We start from the raw sequence: 20,383 nt of genomic DNA, 5'->3' as shown, positions 1-20,383 counted from the left end.
GAAGCATCAACTCCCATATGTGCCTTGACCAGATAAGCCCAGGGTTTTGAACCGGTGACCTCAGCATTCCAGGTCGACGCTTTATCCACTGTGCCACCACAGGTCAGACAGTACTTTTTATTTTCTAACTGTAACATGAAAACACGAGTTAGAGTCAGGTCTTCCTGCATGTGGCAAACTCCCAAGAGGTACTATCTTTCATGCAAAAAGGGTGGAGGGTTTGCAAAATACAGCCAGGAGGAAAGCAAGCCCCCTTCTCATCTCACCACCCGTAACAGCTCCTGAGAGACTCCTCCGATCTCTCTCGGCCTCTTGCTTTTGTTTTTGTTTTCTTGAAATACCAGATCACGGTGTGAAAGCTCTTTTCTAAACATTTTCGGGAGGTGTAGTATGAATATTTTCCCAAGTAAATATTTACACCGATCGTCTACAGTGGCATAGTTGTATCCATATTCATTGCACTGATTCCCTGTTGGGACAGTTAGGTTGAATTCAACCTTGACTCTTAGGAGCAATGCGGCAACAAACATCCGTGTACTTAGACCTTTGTGCACACTCGCTTTTTTTTTCTTAGAGCAAATGCCTGAAGTGGAATTATTGAGTGAATGTATAGAAAAACTTAAGACTTTGGGAATGTACTTCACAGTGCTCCCGAGCAAAGAATACCAGTTGACTCTTTTCCTGTGATACTCTCTACCTTCTGGTCATTGCCTAGATCTATCAATTCATTATTATCATAAATGACAGTATTCTGCCATTTCCTCTTGGGGATGTGAAATACTTCTATAAATAGAAATTGCCCACAAACGCACAAGGCTGTCCTGAGATGTGGAAGGTAGAAGAGAGGTAATATGAATACTTTTTGCTTTTTTTTCCATGTACCCCTTTCTGAAACCATGAGGACTTCCCTTTCCTGGAGAGACTTTGCTGGTGTTCTTCCTCCCGAGAGCCCCATGCTGGGCTCTGCTTTTTGACCCCATCTTCTCTGGACTGCCTTTCCCATCGTAGTTCTGTTGGTTTTGGGATGGAAGTTTGTAGTGTTTCTGTGTCTTATTGCTATGCACTGAGGCATGTTCTCCCTAAATTCCTTTTTTTTTTACAGAGACAGAGAGAGAGTCAGAGACAGGGATAGGTAGGGACAGACAGACAGGAATGGAGAGAGATGAGAAGCATCAATCATCAGTTTTTCGTTGTGACACCTTAGTTGTTCATTGATTGTTCTCTCATATGTGCCTTGACCGTGGGCCTTCAGCAGACTGAGTAACGCCTTGCTTGAGCCAGTGACCTTGGGTCCAAGCTGGTGAGCTTTTTTTTTTGCTTAAGCCAGATGAGCCTGTGCAACCTCGGGGTCTCGAACCTGGGTCCTCCACATCCCAGTCAGACGCTCCATTCACTGCAACACCACCTGGTCAGGCCCTAAATTCTTACGGTGAAGCCCTAAACCCATATGGCCTTCAGGAGATAATCAAGGTTAAATGAGGTCATAGGTGGCAGGGAAGGACGCTGATACCATAGAATTAGTGTCCTCATTAGAGGAGATACCATAGTATTAGTGTCCTCATTAGAGAGCCGACTTAAGTCCTTTCTCTCTGTGCACATGCCAAAAAGAAGTCACCTGAGCATACAGCAAGATGGCACACTGGCAAGCCACGGGGGGAGGCCTTAGAAGGTAACCTACCTTGCCACCTGGCCAGCCTTGACCTTGGACTCCCAGCCTCCAGAACTCTGAGAAAGAAATTTCAGTTGTCTAAGCCGTGCTGTCGGTGGTATGTTGTTATGGCTACCTGAGCAGGCTAAGACACTTATTCGTGTGATAGATGTCTTTCGTGGATTGTGTTTGTTCTTCCTGTCGGTCTGTTAGGACCTTAGAAGGTATGTGGAGGAACTTGGATTAGGTTGTTCCTCTCTAACCACACCTAGAAATCCAGGTGACATATTGGGCTTGATTTAAGGCTATTAACAACGTTGCAGAGGGCAAGGGTATATTTCAAACTATAGAAATGATCCCTGAAAGTATAGTCTTAGCAAGGGTGTATTTCATCCCAACAAGTGGCGCTCTCCCCTTTCTTGACTGTGGCGTGTAATTTATCAGAGGACGGCGAAACCCTTCCCATCCATGGCTGGGGGTAACTCACACCCACTCCTTTCCAGCAAAGCTGCCAGAAGAGTTTCTGAGCTACTGGAGACTGAAGAGCAGGCACTACCTCAGTGACATGCCTTGAAAAAAACAAGTGCTGTGGTTAGGAGTGTGGTTTTCTTGAGTCAGACTGCCTGGATTCACATCACACTTTTTAGGTAAGTTATTTAATCTCTCTAAAACCTTCATCTTTGTCATCTTCCTGGGGTAGATAATATGAGTCGCAAGGACGAAATGACATAATACAGAGAGAGAGAGTCCCTGACACACAGTAAGCCGGCAGTCATTGTCGATGGCGTTTAAAGCAGTCCACTGAGGTTAGGGTACAGAAAGTGGCTTGCCTGGAAAATGTTTTAAATTTCACTGATTTCCTCTTCACTTAGCAGCAGTTAGGTACAACGAGGTGCGGTTCTCCATGATGCCCGCCCTACATCACTGACGGCTCTCCTATCCTAAGATAGGAGAAGTATCTCGGACAGCTCCTGGCCCATCCCGGATGTCCATAAACATTTGTTGAGTGTGTGAACACAAACCACCCACCGAAGCGATGTAACCGATCTCACCGCACCCCACTGGGGGTCGCAGGATAGAGGGTCCCGACTCTCTGCGATTGTTTCAGGAAGGAGCCCCAGATGGGTGCCGCGGATCCTCGGGTAACGACTGCCTCCTCCAACATCGTGTTGTTACAATGGTGCAGGGACAGAGTCGGGACGGGGCTCTTGTTTATGTCAGTTAGCCCAGGGGGAAACTGAGGACCGTACGCCTAGTTCTGCTTCTGTTCGCAGAACCTATCTATCCAGGACCTGGAGTGAGGACTTACCTGTGGGTGTGTGACCTGCTGTCATTGTGTTGATATGAACCTAGCCAGGCACCCTGGAGCCTGCCTCTCCTGTGGGCTCACCACTCTTTCTGAGTCCCAATGCTGCAGGGCTCCAGGCTCATCGCTTATACCCATGGTGACACCTCTTCTCTGACACCAAACGAGTGACTTTTCCACACCAGTCCTCCAATGCCAGCCGGGCGCCCCACAATCTCATTCAGTGGTGACACTAGCACAGGACCCACAGGTGGAGGGCTCAGTCCCACCAGACTACCCCCAGGTTGCAGGGGCCACCTATACTTCTGACTGACTGGCTACAAATGTGAGGGTCTTGTGGACCTTCTTCAGGCTCAATAAGTAACTCACAAGAATGACTCACAGAACCTGGGAAAACAAGTTCCTTACAGTTTATGAGTTTATTATAAACAGTATAACTCAGGAACAGCCGAACAGAAGCCATGTACAGGGTAAGGTGTGGGGTGGAAGACAGCTGGGGCCCAGCTTCCTTGACCTCTCTGGGGACACAAGGCGGAGCCACCTCGGGGTCCCACCTTGAGTCACCTCATCAGCACAAACAAAAGTGTGGTCAAAACGTACTCCATAGGAAGAGCAAGACACTCAGAGCCCTCGGGAAATTCCAAGGGTTTCGGGCGCCCTGCCAAGAACACGGGACCAAGGCAAAGACTATATTTTCCATTATTCCACACCCAGTGTTTGGCCCGGTCCACCCTGCCCTGTTCCTCCATGTGGGCAGCTCTGGCCCAAATCTGCAGGTTTGCTGTGGGTGTTTTCGTTTACTAATACCTTCCCTGGGCGGGAACTGGAGCCAATAAACAGAACCCAGACGAATCACCAAGCTTAGGAAACAGTGCAGCGTGCGCTTTGTAAAGAAATGTCCCATCTGCGTGGAATTAGTTTCTTCATCCATTGACTTTGAACTGTTGGATGTCACGTGCGGGTGCATCCTGGTTCCTACTACACTGGGATTGATTTAACTAGTATGGAATGTTCTTCGATTTTCCCAAGACTCAGCTAGTTTCTGTTTGTGATTTAAAGGCATCCCACGTGACAACTGTGGAAGCTTCCTGTCACATTCTGCATTCATATACATCATTGATCTGTGGGGGTTTTTTTACTGCTCCTGAGGTTATTTTTCTCCGCCCTGGGGAACAGTTTTCTGAACATCCGGGGTCCCTTCGTCTTTCCTCTTAAACGGTTAGTAGTCAACCACAGGACAAAAGAGCAGCAGAGGGTGAAGCAGAGCCAGCAGCCCAGCCCCCCACCCCCTCCACAGTGTCATCTGGTGACCTGGACCCTCTGTGACTGTTCTTTTCCAGTGAGCGATGTTCTTCCACACAACCACCTCTTTTCACTCTGAGTGCTTTGCCCTTTGGAGTCAATACTTAAATTTCTTTCAATTTTGGGGTCAAAATGTCAAGGGGCAACCCCCACAAATACAAATGTAGATAGCTCAGTCCCCTCAGGGGCTCAGTACAAGAAACAGCCCAGGATAAAGCCAAGTCCAACATTTCAGCGTCTTTCAGGAAAGCTGTATTGTGCCGGTCAGCACAGGAGGAATGTCTGTGATAAAATGTCTCTGACATTCAAGAATCATGTGTAGATTAGTTTCTGAGAAATGAGTTGATCATCCTTATATTTAACTTGCTGAGAATCAGGCAATAGGCACAGCTTCCTGGTGGTAGGTGAGGATTAAATGGGTAGCATGCGGAGTGTTGAGCCAAAGACCCAGGCCTGTGCTCCTGAGCCACTTCCCTCACTTCGTGTTTTTGCTGTAATGCCTACACCTGTTCAGATGCTGACCAGCCAAAGAACTTGTACAAGGGGGGAAGGGGACAGACACCCATCAGGAAAAGTCCGTCCAAACCAGAACTAACAGTTAAAGAAGAGGACAAGCGAAGGCACGGCGAACACGGACATAATCAATATCGTTGGTAATTAGGAAAACACCAATTAAAACCACAATGGCATCCTCATTGTGAGCAGTGGTGTTATTAATACATCCAGAGCTGACTTCGGTTGTAGGAAAAAGGCATTCTTACACATAGCTGATAGAAATGAAAATCACTACCACCAACATGGAAAGCAATCTAGAAGTGTCGTTAAAAGTTCCAACGTTCACACTTTTGACTTGACCATCTAATTTTGGTAAATCCATTCTACGTAAATGAAGTGCCAGTATGTGAGACTATATCTAGACAAATATTGCTATGACAGCATTGATTATAGTGACCTTAAAAAGAAAAAAATATGATTAGAAAAAACTTGATATTCTATCATAGGGGAATGATGACCTAAGTTTGGTCCATTCATAACTTTCAAATACTGTATTATTTGCCAATTAAAAATCATTGGTTAGAACTATATGTCTGGAACCTGGTTAGAGAAATGCAAAATAAACAATTAGCAGAGTAATATATATACTAAGACTACATTTTTATTTTTAAAGAAAAAAAGAAATATATGTACCATATATACTTATATTTGGGCATCGAGAAAAATATGGAATACTCATGTTAATACTGATGATCTCAGTAAGATAGAACAGAGGGAAGAATAAGAGTATCATTAACTTTTTCTTTTTGCCTTAGCCGATGTATGCTTGTGAAAATGAGCATACTTTAATGGTATAAAATATGGTATAAAAATACTCAAGAAATAAAATAATAATACGGGCTACGAATTTGAAAATACATAGCTCCATTATTTGATAAATACATAGTTTATGTATAATATCAGAGGACCCAGGTTTTTTTTTTTAGTTTTTTTTTTTAATCTCAATTCTCAAAATATGGAGCATTTACTATGAATGATGATCGCTACATTGAGTTGACAAGTGGGTAGTTACTTTAACTTACGTATGAGGAAAAGGAGATTCTCATGCCCAGAGCGGGGTCTCAGTGCACAGCGTTGAATAAATGAATGGATGCATTAATTACTGGACAGAGAATGAGCAGAGCACTGGTCCAAATAACAGCTTGTTCATGGCAGAGGCACGTGGGGACTCCAGGCCTCCCAGGTCCAGGTCCAGGGCTGTTTCCAGGAGGACACAGGGTTGGGAGAGCAGCAGAGACAGATGTGTGTATTGCCTGAAGCAATGACCAGCATACCTGGAAAAGTCTGGCCCAGAGTCCAGCTCTAAACTTACCTAAGGCAGAAATCATACCCTCACAGGGAAGAACCAGAATTGTCTCCTCTTAGGAAGCCTATGATTTTTTGTTTGGGGGTTTTTGTTCTTGTGTGTGTGTGTGTGTGTGTGTGTGTGTGTGTGTGTGTGTTTAAGCATGCAAAATAATGCTTTAGAAACTAATTTTAACATATGCAACACCAAACAATGCCTAGTCACCAGATGTCCTACTCTGGAGCCGCCACTGATAGGCAGGCCAGTGACCATCCAAACCTTGTCTTTGAACCTACTTCGATTTTCTAGACACACTAAATGTTTAATTACTTTAAAGCCATCTTGTGTGGACCGCCCTCATGGTTCCAAGGTGAGCCCTCGTGGCCCCTCCCAGCACTGTAGAAAGCATCAGTATGGCTACCTAGCTGTTTCCTGTTGTGGAACATTTGATTAGCACATTTTCCGGACTATCCTCACGCCCCTGGCTGCTTCTCCTGCCCCCCACTCCTCTGGGCCCATCAGAAGCATCCACTGACGTGGCGTGGAGTCCATTCACAAACTAACTGGGGTTATTGCAGCCAGAAAATTTCCCCCTTGACCTTCAACTCCTACACTCCTCCCCAACGCACATTTCCACTGTTACTGATATTCAGGGGCTCTTACCAACAAGCGCCCTTTACTTTCACTCTCACCGAGCAGATCCAAAGAAACAGTTTCACTTTGTGACACTTTCCTCGGGGGTTAATTCCACCTGAGACATCTATTTTTCCAGTCTGGCTGTGTGTGTGTGTGTATGTTCCTTAGGAGAGGACCTGACAGAGAACTTGAAGTGGCCAGCTAGGCTGGGGTTCCAGAAATGTGCTGGAAACAGCCTGCTGAAGACAGGAGAGCCACCTTGCCTGTCCCCTGTCTCTGCATCATGGGCAGTGCCAGCCACACCCACTCTGAAGGAGGCCAGGCTGTGCAAGGAAAGGGGTGCACCCTAGGTGGCCATGGGTGGGGCGCCCACTGGGCGGGGTGCATGTGCTCAGGGAGCCCTGTGTCCAAGGACTGCCACCACCCGCAGCTGCTGATAGCCTGACCTTGGGGGAAGACGATAAAGGCTGCTCAGAAGAATGGAAAACCCCTTGACCTGACAAGTTCTACCCAAGTACAGTTTTGACAAAGTGGGTCTAAATAAAGACTGCTGAGGGCCCGGCTCTGAGTTTTTGAGAAATCATGGATTTAGGTAGAGAGTCCTCTGCTCAATTTCAGCCTATGCAGGGAGACACTAGTTCCCACTGAGTCTTCCCTGTACAGACCCTCCTGAGGTTTGTCCTGGTAAAGCTATAGTTCAGCCCTCTCAGGTATGGCTGGTGTGACCTTTTTGGGTGAGAACAAGGCCAGAGGAAGTCCTTGTAGCACGTCTGTGTCCATTTGGGGCAGCAAAGGAACCCATTCAAAGTGGTTGCAATGTCTCAGTGGACTAACAGAAATACCAAGGGCCACCCCAGTGTTGGCAGGGAAGGGCTGGGCCCCTGATGGTGGTTTTTGAGGAGATACGGCTCCCGGAAGTGCTGACCCCCGAGGTGCCTCTGTGCCCCTGAGAAACAGGTGCTCCTGCCGGGTGTGCACTGTCACAGGGCAGCTCCCGGTCTGGCAGGTGGAAGAGCTGGTGACACCCGGCCTTCCCTGTGTCCTGACTCAGGTGACATGCTCTGATGTCACCTTAAAAAGATTAGGTGTCCTCTGTTTCCTTCCTCATTGGAGGGTGTCACAGGGCTGCCTCCCTCTGAACCTTGTCTTTGAACCTACTTCGATTTTCCAGACACACTAAATGTTTAATTACCTTAAGGCAATGAAACTTCTAGATCAGGGTAGCTGGCTCTCACCCGATCTTCTGAGCCGGATTTATTCATGAACTCGACAGTGGATCCCCAGGTTTGTTCAGAGGTAGGATGACATTGCCATTGTTTCAAAGAAACCCTGGGATGTCAGCTCCCCAAGAGCGGGGACTTATTTCCTCTCCTTTGTCTGCTGACATGACATACCCTCCACCAAGAACGTCTGAGCGTAGGAGGCGTTCAGTATTTGCTGAATGATAAAATCCGGTCCTCTTGTTGCTATTGTTTGGCTTTTTCATCTCCCATCACACCGGGGGGAGGGTTCAGCTACCGCCATGCCTGGCGAGCCTCCTCGGAACTGAATGTTGAGGCCGTGGTACCAGGCAGGTGCATTTCAGGTTATGTTTCCCCGTGAACACCGTTCTGTACAAGGGTCCCGTACTCCTCCTCAGCCTATTCCTCTGGGCTTGCGTCTCTTCCCTAGAGCTCATTCCTTTTGACTTGGCGTTTTGGTTTTTGAAAGGCTTTTAAAATGTTACGGTTGCTCACTTTTTCTTTCCTGCAATTCATAAGAAAACAAACAAACAAACCCAAAGTGAAATTTTTCCTAGACCCGACCTCCAAGAGAGACCTCGTATTTATATTCACCTGAGTAGTAGGTCTCGTATCCTCACCCTGTAGCTCCTTTCTGTCATCTATTTGTCTGAACACAACACAGCATTCTCATATTTACTCATGGCTTAAAGTGACCTTTGCCTACGATTTCAGTGACGTTTTCACCCGGGCATTTATTCCGTCAAGCAAGATTCATCCTTGGAGGAACTCTCCCTTCCACAGCTTAAGTTCCTTCCTCGGCAGTGAATCCACGTCACGAAATCCCACTGTCCACCAAGAAGGTCTCTGGCTCTCTTCTATGGCTCTTCCTGGTCATTACAACCATGTTAACGACCCCTCCTTTCTCTTTCATGGTGGCTAGCTAGCTCACTTTGAGGACAATTTCTAAGTTTTCTCTCCAATGTCTGTGGCATTCTTGGGGTAAATCCAATTTCTTGATTGTTTGTTTGTTTGTTTGTTACTCTTCCTAGCTAGGTTTAGAATCAACCCAGTGTGTACCTGAGCTTGGGCGTAGGTGTTAAGGAACACCCGAAATCTTTAACAGTAAAGTCAGACGTCAAGCGTCTCTTCACCGTGAATGGCCCCTGCTGGTCCTGTGTGAGTCCGAGAAAGCCCACAGCTTTCCAGCTGGGTTTTGCCTGTCTGCGGTGGGCTTCAATCCATAGTATTTCGTTAAAGTTCATGAAGCCTCCTCCTTGGAGGCAAGTCTGTTCATGTCTGTTCTCAAATGGTTGTAGCTAGCTTCCTTTCCTGCCCACGGCTCTCTTTACCAAATGAAAGGTATTCTAACGTTCGGACAATACATTCATCAATAAAAGCAAACAATATGGCTTTACACGCACACCCCTAATCCCAATTTGCAAAAAATACATATGTGCTTAGATTAAAAAAAGAAATAGGGGACATCCGCTATGATTTTATCCTAAATTTTCTCCACTGAAGTTGTATTATATGAAACTCTTTATTGCAAAAGATTAAAATGCTTACTAATCCGATGAATTGATTCAACATTTGTGGAGACTTGACTTTGCTAGGTATGCATACTTAGATTTGGCAGGAATGTCTATCTTTTTAAGCAATCATTAACTTTTGTTTTTTGCACCTGCAGAACTCTCCCCTGGGTATTTAATAACTTCATTTTTCTAAAAATAAGCCTGAGCAATTCTTTGATTTCTCCAACCTCGCTGGGGTGCTAAATTTGATTGCGTGATGATCTCCATTACAGCCAACCACCCGCAGTTGCTTTCTGTACTGATCCTAACGGTTTGGTGCTCAGGACCAAACAGTGTGTTTTTCTTATCATTTCTTTTGAACCTTCCTTGTTGTGGAATAAAGAACAAATTGTCTGTTAATCACCATAACCTCCACCCTGTATCATTAGTGGATCAGTTCTAACTCCTTACCTTTGGCAATCTGCACGTAACCCCCGCTCCATGAAGGACCATGGCTGGGGGCTCCCCTGGGGCAAGTGACTTCATCTCTGTGAACCTCAGTTTCCTTGCTCAGAACAGGGAAGTGACTCTTGCCTCAAGGGCCCTCTGGGGACCCAAAGAGGCAGAGCACACGCAGCGTTTAATGAGCTGCCTGGCTCGGTCAAGGTCGACGTCACTGTGACCAGGGGGATGGGTGTTTGCACACGTTCCAAAAGCACCAGCTGACAGCGGGCAAGTGTCATTTCTTCAGTGGAATACCACTGTGTCCCCATCGGTACTCCTGAAAAACCATGTCACCCTGCCCACCTGCCATCCTCGTTTTCCCAACAGAACGCTGCCGCCCACTTTGTAGATTCTTCTCTTTCCCTTTTGGTCTCTGGCCTGCCAGTTTCGGGGCAGGTTCACCTCAGGTGCCAAGTCCCTCACTCATCCGGCTGCCGGGACTCCTCTCCCAGCCTTGGTATAGTTGTGTTTCTCCACAGTTCAGCGTTGCTTTTAGGTCCGCCCTGGCGAAGAACAAAAACAATCTTAGAGCCGGTCACTCTCGCCTTTCTGGGTTCGCACATCATCGTGACCCTTGACCATCTGTTCCCATCTGCATTCAATGGCTTGGCATTTTAAAGTGAAGAAAAAGGACCTTGTATTATTTTCCATTCCACCTGGAAATAAGTGACCCATCCCGTGCAGCCAGAAATAAATGTCCAAGGTCCATCTCGTAACTGCGGTGACTAAAAGGAGTACTGCGATAAAACTCCATTTTAAATCACTTTTATGTTTTCTGATGTCAAAGTTCATATCATTGTGTAAAAAAAAAAAATGAATGAATGAATGAATAAATGAATGAATGAAAAGGGAAAAAATCCCCTTTTATGCACATTTCTTCTTTTTGCTCTCATCCAACAGGGGCTGGGCTGATTCTGAAGGTCCGTGGGCCTTATGCAAAGATGTTTGAAAGAACTATTTATGGAATTAAATGAGAAAGAGAAGTCTCCCTGGTTTTTTTGTTGTTGTTTTCTACTGTGCATAATTCTCAGTAGGAAGCCCCATTCCCATAGACAGGCTTCCATAATCTGAAATTTTCAACAGAGCTTATGTGTTTATTATAAGTCCACAGGAAGGTGAACTGCCAGTCACTACAGAGCAGAATAGAGGACATTCAAGGTATAGAGGTTTAGTGTGTGTGTTTTCCTATTTGGGTTTTAAATCTTATATCTGCAATAGAGCATTTTATTTTCTAGAATCTTTGGGCTAGGATGGACCATCACAGTAATTTGATTTATGAAATGCTCTTCCACATTCTTCTGGAAAAGCAAAACAAAACACTAAACCGTCTGCGCTTCGTTCTGACAAGCGCTAACGTCACACATCTCAAAGGAGATTTACTGTCTTGCATCCTTCGTTTCCGCTGCCCAATGAAATGCTGGTTTCATTTTTATAAGATGAGTGCTACATTGAGCGTAAGACATTTGAAGTATCAGATCAGGTTTTATTTTTAAAGATTTCATATTTAAGTACATTTTAAGTTTCAACAATCATTTCAAACTTACCCCAAATTTCTCAGACATTTATGAAGATCTTTTTTTTCTTCTTCCCTGAGCTGTTCAGAAATAAGTCACCAGCGGCTGAGTTAGTGTGCACGTCTTAACGACCAAGAACATTCTCCCGTGTCACCACAAGATAACCCCCGCTCTGGGAGGGAGAACTTTCCCTTCACTCTCCTGGGTTCCGTGTCACCGGGAGGGCTTGCTAATTGAACTGGCCAAGCCTAATTAAGGAATGCACCTTTATTAGGACTTTTATTTGCACAGGACTTCACAAAGAGGAAACGAAACACAAAGGAGAAGTCAGACTTGGGTGCTTGTATTCCCTTCCTCACAAAAGAAAGAGGGTACGGACTTCAAGAGATAGCAGGCTACAGGGAGGTAGCCAGGCAGTGTGTGTGTGTGGGGGCACTATGGAACCTGAAAGACATGTCAGGCAGGTTCATTTATACAGACTCATCGCCTGGGGAATCGCTCTGCTCAGCCTGACACGGGAGAGGGGCAGGGTCTCTGCACTTTCCTCAAAGGGACAGTTCTTCTGTGCTTTTAGGGAGGTCAGGGGAGGGCAGAGAACTCTTCCTGTCTTTGTTGTTGGTTCTTGATTGCCTTCAGCTCAAAATAACCCTTATGCCAAAGGGACATATATATTTGGGGGATAGGTGGGGGCATAGCCGGTTCCCTCCACATCCGAGTCAGAAAATGAACACGGACACAAGATCACCAGCTAATCCTCAAACCCCTTCAATTCTGTCCCCAAGTACCCTGTTCATATCCTTCATGGAAAAAAAGGATCCCATGAGGATCTTAGGTTGCCTTAGTTTTCACGGTTCTTAGCCTTTTTAAATCTGAGACAGCTCCCAACTCTGCTGGAGTCCCAGTGACCTGACCTTTTGGAAAATGATAGGCCTGCTAGTCAGTAGCACGTCTCTCTATTTGCTTTTGTCTAATGATCCCTCAATAATTAGATTCAGTCTGTGCCTTTTCTTTGGCAGGAATACCACAGATGTGACGCTATGTTATTTTTAATGCATCCTATCAGATGATCAGTTTGGGTTTTTCTTATTACAGGTCATTTCAACTTTATTATTTGGTTAAGGTTGTGTCTGCCAAGAATCTCCAGCATAAAGTTACCCTTTAGTAATTCCTTCAGTATTCAGTTAAGTATTGTGGGAGGGAGATCTTTGAAATTATGTAACTGTCCCATTCCTCATCAAAACTTCAGCCACCCGTTTTAGCATCCGCTGATATTTTTTATTTAAATTATGACAACAATGGCTTCCAAATAGCGAGGCCTAACCTTATTATTCCTCTTGACTTATTATTGGCCATGCCAATATCAAGAGAAGATAGCGCCTGTCCCCATTTGTGTTGACTTAAACACGTTTTATAAGTTCAGATTAAAGGATTCTTATTTTATATAATGAGCTGTCAGACATTTTTTTTAATTGTTATTCATTTTGATGCTGGCATCGTCCCAATTCAATAAAGTTCCTTGAGTACTTCCTCGTTTCCGGCACTAAAAGATTTTCCAGGCTAATTAATTCCTCCCCCTACCCCAACAACACCCCCCACACAGAAAATTAATGAATTTGGACCATTATCATCTTTAACAAAATCCGGTCACCAGTACAGAAAGAAAGCCACGTGGCTTAAGTCTACTACATAAATGTTAAACAGTCACAACAAGATTAAAAAAAAAAAGACAACTATTAAAAAATAAATGATTTTCATTAGAAGTTTTAAAGTAAATAAAACGAAACATGAGCGACAATGGATGCACCTGTGTTTACCACCTCTTTCTCTCTCCTGAACTCAAAATTCAAAATGAAAAAAAAACACCTCAGTCCAGAAATGAGAGCTTTGCAAACTGGTTTGTTTCCAGCTGAACTGAATGCAGAGTGCCCTCTAGAGGCACCTTGAAATAATGCAGCATTTCCGGCTGCCAAGGGACCTGGCTACATCTTGGGTAGGTTTTTAGAAACCGCTCTCCTGAAACACGTAGGATTTGCTTAACTCCAATTTGGTAAATTGAAGAAACCCATGGCCCCCACAAGAAAGCGGTTCTATCACGCGTGCCTACAAGACCTAACTAAGCTGATCTCATTGCTTTTTGGCTCGAGACACAACTGTCAAGCCCATTAAAATTCATGTTTTCTGTTTGAAATGCTGCTTCTTTTCAAGAACATTCTAGGGGAAGAAAATCCCTTTTTTTTGGTGCATGTCTACCTGCTCCAAACTGAAATCCTCTCTTTTTAAGGCATAAATCCTTCTTAGTGACAGGAAAAAAAAAAGTCCTTTTCTCTATTCTTGTTGGGTCTTCGCTGGGGCTGACAGGAGAAAAACATACAAATGATGTTTTTTTGTGACAGGGAAACCATCCTGGGGAAATGAAGACCTCCCCACAACACCTTAAATGCCTTTTTTTTTAGTAGGTTGAACAAAGAGAAACTTTTGTGGGAAAGTAAACTATCTGGCGAGGCTGAAGGAAGAGAGGAGGGGACAGTCACGAGGGCTGTGTTTGCAGAATTGTCTCACACACACTTGACTCCCTGTCTCTGGCAAGGAGAGCATTCCCTCCCTCCTGGAGGTGCTGACCACGTGGGAGTTCTTTATATCCTACTCTCGGGAAGAGAAAGGGGGAGATCAGAGCACTTGTCTAGTCTCTGCTGATTTTCAAGGGCCTTTAGCTCAAGATCGTGCTTGTGCGGCTGCAGCACCCTTGGGGGTGGAGGTTTTCGCTGCTGCCCTCCGACAGTCCCAGGAAAATATGTGATCTTCTGTGCTTGCACAGCTGGTTTGATTTTCTCCTCCTCCAGGCACTCCTCAGTAAATCAATATGGGGATGCCTACGCCCACAGCAATGGCACCCAGTATGGATCGGGTGAGAGGCATGTTAGAGAGTGCCGGTGTTTTCTTAACTGAAGAATAAAGGCTTCGCTTATTCATGGTGCTGGTTAGGATCCGTGTTTCCTGCCTCAGGCCTTTAAGAGTATATTCACAGGGCCCTGGCCGGTTGGCTCAGTGGTAGAGCGTCAGCCCGGCGTGCAGGAGTCCCGGGTTCGATTCCCGGCAGGGCACACAGAAGAAGCACCCATCTGCTTCTCCACCCCTCCCCCTCTCCTTCCTCTCTGTCTCTCTCTTCCCCTCCCATAGCCAGGGCTCCATTGGAGCAAAGTCGGCCCGGGTGCTGAGGAAGGTCCATGGCCTCTGCCTCAGGTGCTAGAATGGCTCTGGTTGCAACAGAGCAACGCCCCAGATGGGCAGAGCATCGCCCCCTGGTGGGCATGCCGGGTGGATCCTGGTCGGGCGCATGTGGGAGTCTGTCTGACTGCCTCGCCGTTTCCAGCTTCAGAAAAATACAAAAAAAAAAAAAAAAAAAAAAAAAAAAAAAGAGTATATTCACTTTGTAGTCCTCTTCAAGAGGATGACATTTTAATTAAAAAAAAACAAAACCTTGACGGTAGACTGGCATATGGAAACAACAATACTAACAACAAAAAAATATACCCACTGGCCCATAAAGCTACCAAGCTGTGTTCTTCCTACATCGCTCGGAGGTTCGTTTGGGGTCACCCCTCACTGTGTCAGGACTGGGAGGGAGGGTAGCCATGTTTACCTGACTTCTCCATCTCTCTCCACCAGCGCCCCAGCTCCCTGGAGGAGAGAAACCCACCTCTTGGTCTCCCAGGACCCACCTGTCCGTGAGCTCTCACAGGGTGTCACTGTCCTCTTAGCACACCGAGAGCCGGTTAGGAGGGGATGGTGGTTGAGACTTGCCCTGGCTGAGGTTTTAGCCTTATTCTATTTCTTGTCGTGTGTTGTTGCCCTGGCTATAGGTGTAATTCCAGGCAGTTGGACAGGACATGACTCTGAAATACCTGCAGAGCCCTGCTTGCCGCTGCCTAAAACTCAAAGACGTGTAGCAGAACGGTGCACCCCTCATTACAGTGCTCCGCCAGCCACCTTTCCCGGGGGCAGATAGATGCATTGAGACAAAGAGGAAATGGAATTAGACGGGGCTCAGGAAGAGAGACACCTCCCGTGGGGACAGCTGCAGCCTACACATGGCTTTTTTTTTTTTTTTTTTTAATACAAAAATAGAGTCAGAGAGAGGGATAGACAGGGACAGACAGACAGGAACAGAGAGAGATGAGAAGCATCAATCATCAGTTTTTTGTTGTGGCTCCTTAATTGTTCATTGATTGCTTTCTCATGTGCCTTGACCGTGGGGCTATAGCAGACTGAGTAACCCCTTGCTCAAGCCAGCGACCTTGGGTCCAAGCTGGTGAGCTTTTTTTTTTTTTCTCAAACCAGATGAGCCTGCGCTCAAGCTGGCGACCTCTGGGTCTCGAACTTGGGTCCTCCGCATCCCAGTCTGATGCTCTATCCACTGAGCCACCGCCTGGTCAGGCTTCTTAACACAAGCTTCTCCTGCTCCAGGGCTGCCTTCTGTCCTTGCTGACCTGAGATCTAGTTGTTCTTGACTAATTGTTCTCTTGGCAAATATTTCATCAGTGATGTGAGGCTCCAGAAAGGCATGGATAAGCCGCCTACACCTGTCCCTGCCTCCGGGGCTCTATCATCTAATGAGGAATACATGCAGATGAGCACACAGTCACCATCAAGTGTCATGAACTGCGATTTGGGGGAATTCGGGTTGCCATGGAGATACACAGTGGGAACATCGAAGCCAGTGGTTCTCAAACTTTTTGAAGTCAGGGCGCATTTAAAATCCTACAAATAATTGTAGGTACACTATATACAAATTTTTGAGAAATATGTTATAATCATTAAGTAAAATATTAAGGAAAAAAATAAAGTCTAAGCATGCTTTTATGGTAATTAAAAGAAATAAAGATGACAAAATTAAATCTATTCTGACATTAAAAAACATTTTTAGGTTACGTTTTTTGAGTTATGCTTTTTAGAATTCGTAAAAAAAGAGGGGTTAAAAATTTTTTAAAAACCACAAAAAAGATGTCTTTTTATATATATAGATACATTCTTAGTAAGATTTAGTAAATCAGCAGGTCCCGGTGCAAATGTGTTTTTTCATTCTTGTGTTTATGAGAAACATGAGCCTGATGTGTCCTAGCAATTTCTTCAATGTTTAGGCATCTATTTTATATTTGGAAGGCAAACTCTCATTTCCTCATCAATACATTAAAGAATTCCTCTCTTTTTACTCTTGTGTTGAGTGCAGAAAACCCCCACCATTCATATCATCTTAACTTTACACCAAACAAAGGATACAAGAAACTTGCCTCCAGTCTTTCCCAGGAACACGGGGGGGGGGGGGGGGGGAGTGGGGGGAGTGTAAACAATCCAGCACCACAGCTTAACAGCCTTTTGCAACCTAATCAGGCAAGGGAGGTGGGGGGTTGGGCAGACTGTCAGTTTACAGCCAATTCCCCACCCCTCTGTTCCCCAAAAATCTAAACTCCAAAAACCCTGTTGGTTTTTTGGTCCCCAACAGGCACATATTTCTCTGGAATACCATAGGGCTCACCTAGGAATCTTCTAGGGCGCACCAGTGCATCCTGGCACACACTTTGACAACCACTGATCTGTGCACTCCAGGGTTCAGTTGTCCACCCACCATGTAGGTGAGACCTGTAGGATGGCCGGCATTTCAGCTGGGCAAGAGCCTAGGTAGGCACGTCTCAGAATATCTTCTGTCAAAGCAATGTGTGTTCTTAGATGTGCCACCTTGTCTCCACCTGTTGCTCTGCCCTGGGGAATGAGAAGGCTGCCCCCACCTATGCAGAGCGGTTCCAGCAGGAGGCTAACCGTGTCTCCTTAGGGCAGCGGTCTAGGAAGGGGTTGCTGCAGAACTTAGTTCATCTTCGCAGTCTGACAGGTGCCTGCAGGCGCTCCGTGTCTCGGCTCCGATGGGGCCTCTCAGCGGCGCGGTCCTCCTGGCGCAGCCACACAGCTTTGGCGTCAGTTCAGTGACCAGCACGTCACAAAGGCAGAGGATCAATAAATAGGAATCCAGACAGGAATGCAGATTGAGTGCGGGTACAGGTCCACGTTGCTAAGAAACGTCCCCCTTCCTCTGGACTCTTGTTTCAGACACGCGAAGACCAATTTAGACACTGGTTTCAATTACAAAACCGCATCGCTTTGGGTTAAATTCTAGAAACATGCATTCTTGCCCCAGGCCCACAAATTCTCTGAGCCAACCTTTCCTCTCCAGTTACATGCTAAAGCCATGACTGTGAAAGTTCCCATGTACTAAAATAAGTAAGACACCATGACTTGCTCATTTAAATCACATATATATACATAGAGCGATTTCTCTGTTGAGCAATTTATTTCTACCCAGAATAGCCAGGGGCATACTCAGAGTACTAAGCATCATAACAGAAAGTAAAAACTAAAAACCGCTGCTTGGTTGTGGTTTCGAGACAATACTCTCATTCAGAGCCACCAAAGGTTACAATTCCCGGTCTTCAGACATCTGGGAAACATTGCCATTCTAGAGGAACCAACTAACAATTTTTCTTTGTCATCTATTTGAAAATGTGCTTTGTTCTCCAGACTCTTCCCTAAAAAAAAGACTTGGCTTATGACAGAAGATCAAAGCCTACAATGTGACCTTGGCAGCAGGTGGGGAGGAGATGTGGACATCCGAGGAGGACAAGGGTAGGTAGGAGCAGGCACACTGGCATCCTCAATTCTTGCCCTAGCTTTGCTCTCTCCTAGAACCCCACCCCACCCCCACCCCCACCTGTGCTCCGTCTTCTAAATGCAGGAGACGGATTAAATCATCTTCAGTTATTTCCAAGATTGTGGTTTTTTTGTTTTGTCTTCTTAGCGTGATTATTTCTTCAGGAATATACGCAACTTGCCAACCCTTATGAGGCAACCATATCATGGAACCATGAAAACTAAATCCAGTGAGTTTGGGTTGCTGTCTCATCACCAGTCATTCCCAGCCACGGGGAAGTCCACGGTCTTCCAGTCCAGCAGAGCTCACATGCGATGCACAGGAAGTTAAAAACATGACATTCCTACAACTATAAAATGAACGTATGTCCATGTTTTTAATTCCACTCATTATTCAGTGAGGGACCCAGAAAGATTAGATGGCTCATTGGAAGAGCTGGGTATCTGCAGGCAACTTAATAAAGAAATAGTTAGATGAGACAGAGAAGATAACAAAGTTTGGTGATGCCCTATAAGGTAGTAAAGAATAACCTTTAATATATATATTTACCAGGGAGATGTTTACAAATTAAAAATGTCTAGGCTCTCATCAAATACTCAAATTTAAATAATCCCTGGGTGAGCCTGTTGGACCATGACATTCAAGGACATGATGCCTCCTCTGCTTCTCTGGATAATAATTTGGAGATTTCTATGCCAGAGTCTCCTGACTTTGTAGTAAAAGTCCGAGGGCCTCGGATGATCCTGCAGCCCCTTTGCTTTCTCCTGTTCCCCCTGGTCCCTCCCTGGGATCCTGGGCATGTGGCGATTTTCCCATGGGAGTCTAGGGAGAAATGGTGTACCCATCAGATACAACGGAGGGGGATATTTTTAAAAAGTTTGTCACATTGGCCTAACCTACTCTCCTAGCCATAAAAGCTAATGCATAGGAACTTCATTTCTATTTACTTTCCATGTTAATTTGTTCTTGTGAGTGAAGGGTAGGAAGGAGGGCTGGTGACAACGGAGAGTGAGAGTGAGCCCTGAATTGGCTAGGGGTCCAGCAGGGGTGGACTGGACGTCCCTGGATTCAGTAATCCTCGTCTTGGAGAATTCTTAGCCTAACAATATTGCTTCTGTCATTCTCTGTTCACTTGCAGTTTAGTGAGGAGGCCACCAAAACTTACGATTCTGGTCACGGTGTTTGATTCAAGGGGTCATTTCTGGACTTTCATAGTCCGTGTTAAATAATAATAATAATAATAATAATAATAATAATAATAATAATATAGTGTGTATCTTAGGATAAAGAAAGCCACAATGAGATGTGATTTTTAAAATGGTCCCTCGTGACAGCTGAAGTTGGGTTAGTGAGTTTTTACGTTCTTGGAGCAGCGAGAACTTGATAAACACTAGAGGCTCTTTCTTTACACAGAGTCAAAGAGCATTCAACACATGTGATTGTGTACATAATTTGATTTGAGGTGACTCATGGACCCCTGATCCCATCCACAGATCCTGGTCAAGAACTCACAACTTAGAAAAACAAGGAACCCCACAAAGCCAGGCCATGGGGAGACAGATACCTGACCCTTGCAGCTGGTCTCCAGAGCCTGTCCTAACTTCTGACTTGAGAAGCCAGCTACATTTCAGATGTGGGAGCTGCCAGGTTGTTTGTGCTGGGACTAAAGCAGAAATGTCCATCACAGTGGAAAACCCTAAACCCAGTTATTTGGATGGCACGGCCCTCCATGGGCCTGCTGTGTTGCCAGTTCCTAGAATCACTAAGGGCCCAGTGGCTGAGGGCCAGGTCACGGGCTTCGGAGTGCATCCTCACCCTGTCCCTTACAAGCCGAGTGACCTCAAGAAAAGGGACTTAACCTCATTGGGGCTCGAGGTTCTTACCTACAAGGTAAGGCTGACTACGGAGCAGAGCACAGTCCCCCCAGAACCGTAACCCTGAGCCATAACCCTCAGCGGGTCCACTGAGTAGAATCAGGGAGTGGACCACAAGGTGAGGATCACAGGGACACAGGCGAACAGATACAAGGTTGCGTAGGGTCTGCTCTGCTTGTGTTTACAAGGTTTGAAGAGTGTTTTTCTTTTTTTCTTCCCTCTACTCCAAAGCTGAGGTCATAATGCTACGTGAAGAATATATACCGCACCTCGGTCACCTGAAAGAGAAAAGCAGAGTGTGTGTACCAGGGATCGTACTGTCTCTCAA

The sequence above is a fragment of the Saccopteryx leptura genome, chromosome 1, assembly GCF_036850995.1.
Source record: "Saccopteryx leptura isolate mSacLep1 chromosome 1, mSacLep1_pri_phased_curated, whole genome shotgun sequence".
NCBI lineage: Eukaryota > Metazoa > Chordata > Mammalia > Chiroptera > Emballonuridae > Saccopteryx > Saccopteryx leptura.
The sequence above is the reverse complement of the archived record's forward strand: the minus strand, read 5'-3'. Positions refer to the sequence as shown.